Source organism: Mastomys coucha, unplaced genomic scaffold, assembly GCF_008632895.1.
Source record: "Mastomys coucha isolate ucsf_1 unplaced genomic scaffold, UCSF_Mcou_1 pScaffold12, whole genome shotgun sequence".
NCBI classification, from domain to species: domain Eukaryota; kingdom Metazoa; phylum Chordata; class Mammalia; order Rodentia; family Muridae; genus Mastomys; species Mastomys coucha.
In genome coordinates this window covers 51,863,861-51,867,200 of record NW_022196894.1, presented here as the reverse complement: position 1 = coordinate 51,867,200, position 3,340 = coordinate 51,863,861, and the positions used below count along the sequence as shown (strand labels likewise).

Below are 3,340 nucleotides of genomic sequence, written 5' to 3'. Positions count from 1 at the left end.
AGAGAGAGAGAGAGGAAGGAGAGGGAGAAAGGCAGAGAAGAGAATAAAGAGCAGAGAGGAGAGAGAGAGGAAGAGAGAATAGGAGAGTAAGAGAACGAGAGAGTGAGGAAGTAAGAGAGCAAGAGAGTGAGGAGGGACACATCACCCCTTTTATTGTATGGGGCATAGCATGCCTGGCTTGTGGTCAGATGACTGGGTGTAAGGTCCAGCTAGAATGCTGGAAGTCTGAGTCATTGTCTGCCTGATAGAGCACATATCTCCTGCAGGGGCAGATGTGAGGGGTCTGGGCTGAAATCTGAGCCATTGGCCTCAGGAGCTTATCACCGAACTCCTACCATCTCTTGTGAACAAATTTACTTTGCTCAGTGGGTCTCCGGAGTTCTGAGGTGGCCGCTGTACAGGACTCTGGCTGTCAGAACTGCCCACTGCCCCACAATCTCTGATCTGTGGATTGCAGCACTTTTAGCCAGAAGACATTGATATGGGTTCTCTATGCTTTCATCTTTGACTGGAAGCTAAGCTTTCCTGTTATGTAAACCTTCAGATCTGGACTCAACCACTACTATCCATATTCCAATGTTTCCAGTTAGAATATGATTTCCCATATAATATGGGAATTCACCATCTCAATTAGCTTATGTGACAATTCTGTTGATAAATTCCTTCGTATCATTCATCTATCTATGTATATATGCATGAGTACATCCTTATAAGTATTATAAGTATGCATTTTCTTTTTGATGATTTAATTAATTTATTTTTACATTCCATGTTTTATTCCCCTCCACAAGCCACCCTCTGACTGTTCCATTCCATATCCCATACGTCCTCATCACACCCCCCCCCCCGTCACCACGTGGATGTCCGCACCCCCCACCCCACATAAACTCCTTGGGGCCTCCAGTCTCTTGAGGGTTAGGTACATCATCTTTGAATGAACACAGACCTGAGAGTCCTCTACTGTATGTATGTTGAGTGCCTCATACCAGCTTGTGTATGCTGTCTGTTTGGTGGTCCTGTGTTTGAGAGATCTTGGGGGTCCAGATAAATTGAGAGTGCTGGTCCTCTTGCAGGATTGCCCTCCTCCCCAGCTTCTTTCAGCCTTCCCTAATTCAACAACAGGGGTCAACTGCTTCTGTCCATTGGTTGGGTGCAAATATTTGCATCTGACTCTTTCAGCTGCTTCTTGGGTCTTTTGGAGGGCAGTCATGATAGGTCCCTTTTAGTGAGTGCTCCATAGCCTCAGTAATAGTGTCAGGCCTTTGAACCTCCCATTGCTAAGTATGCATTTTCTTACTACTTCCTTTTTCAATAATCCATAAGGTTTATTTCACAGTTGTTGAGGAGGTATCAAAAAGTTAACTACAAATTCAGTAGAGAATCTCTTTTCACTATAGTCATTCAGGAACCAGCAGATTGGCATGGGCACAGGACTACATGTGTTGGTGTTAGGATTTGGTATGCTTGAATCTCCCATAACTTAAACAATTACCAAGCAGAATTAAAAAGCTGATTCATGGTCATCTAACTAGGCTATGTCTCCAGGTTCACTTTGCATATTGGACTTGCTGCCCACTTCCTTGCCCTGTGGTGTTCACAAACACCCGGGAAGCAAGAAGGAGTAGTTAGGTAGCCTTCTCCTCCCACTAAGGCTTCTTGAGGTTTCTCTTCTGCAGCAACAATGGGAGACTGGGAAGGCTGCTCCACGGTAGAATACAACTGGAGCTTATGAGATAATTTCCCAGCTAAGTCATAAGGAAAATTTCCCTGAGGCAGGTCCCTGCTTTGACCTCCCTTTCATAAGTCAATAAGGTTTCTGGGTAGTGCTGCTAAATGGCATGGAGTGAGCCTGTTGTCAGTAGCCATCACATGAAGACACTGTGTGAGAAAAGATGTATTGAAAATGCCAGGGTTTGGCAAGGACAGGAGCAGATCTTCCAGACATCAGGAGAGGCTTTCAGGACCCTCTCCTTGCAGTATCAATGACCAGGGCACAAAAGCCCATGATTACTTTCAGAAACAAGGGAACCAATTTCTTCTTAGCAGTTCTGTGTGTCTTGAAAGCTAAGACATTATCCAGCATTGGTAAATGGATACTCTAGCGTATTGTAGATTTCAAACTGATAGATTATATAATGACTGCTTACTGTGCCTTGTAAACATTGTTCAACAAACATGACTTCAGAGACCTGTATCTGATCTCAGTTGTTCTTGTGTGTACTTGGCATTTGCTTAGAGTCTGCTAAATATCAATTATTGGGTTAATTATTAAAGTCATTTTCATGAACTATATCATAGTCTCTACTTATAAGGCAAATCTGAGTCTAAGAAAAATTATTGTATTTTTATCTCTTTCCTTATAAGACACAGACATACCAGGCTGCTATATCAATTATGCTGCCCTAAGCTTCCCACACACTCATTAAATGTGAGAGAACTGTGACAAAATAATGAGAAAATTGTATTTTAGTTATTTCCTAACATTATCATATATGAATTACAGTATCAGTTTCACAAACCTTGATGTGGCTTCTCTTTTCACAATCCTTTCATAACAGTTTTTCTCTAGAACATTAGGTTTGTCAGTGAGTCTAAAACGAAATGTATTAAACTAAAGTAAGTAGAACTATTCTGGAGCTAAAATATACAAATTGATTTTTAAATTTTTTTTATCAAATTGTTTCAAGTAAGCAGCTGTGTCATTTTCAATGTAGTGAATGAATTCTTTCCACTTTTACCTTAAGCAAAAGGCTACGGATATAACTTTTGTGTGCCTCCCATGTTTCTTCTGCCAGAGGTTTATGTGGAAGGTTTAATAGGCTGGGTCAGACATACAGTAGTTAGGTTGCTGTGTATAGTGTCTATAGAAGAGATTTGTATAACTCTCGTGGGAAACCTGTCAGTTTCCCTGGGAGCAAGTTTTGTAAAGAATGAGCTTGACTCCTGGGTTCTTGAACTTATTCCTTAACATGATCTCATTGGCACAGGGTCCTGGCTTGATCGTGACTCTTAGGCCAAACAGTTGGGGCTGACAAATATTAAAATATTAACTGCCAAAACTGCACACTTAAATAGCATGTTCTCATTTATAAAGTATTGAGATTGGTGGCTGCATCATATGTGTTCTCTAATTTGTGAAAACTTCAGCATACTAATTCTTAACATTCTGTTGAAACTACAAAATCTCTCTTCTGTTTGTTACCAGCTACGTCCTATGCTGGCTTTCATTACATTTTATTTTTAAGAGTTTCTTATTTATGTATATAAGTACACTGTAATAGTTTTCAAATTCACCCGAAGAGGTCATCACCTGCTATTACAGATGGTTGTGAGCCACCAT

The 3,340-nt window shown here is 40.9% G+C and overlaps 1 non-coding gene across 1 annotated transcript; it reads right to left on the bottom strand.

The window, feature by feature from the left end:
• Positions 1 to 1,893: 1,893 nt before the first annotated feature.
• LOC116086678 lies at positions 1,894 to 2,025 on the bottom strand. Its single transcript, XR_004117052.1, has one exon. It is a non-coding gene; the product is annotated as a small nucleolar RNA SNORA71 (small nucleolar RNA).
• Positions 2,026 to 3,340: the final 1,315 nt, after the last annotated feature.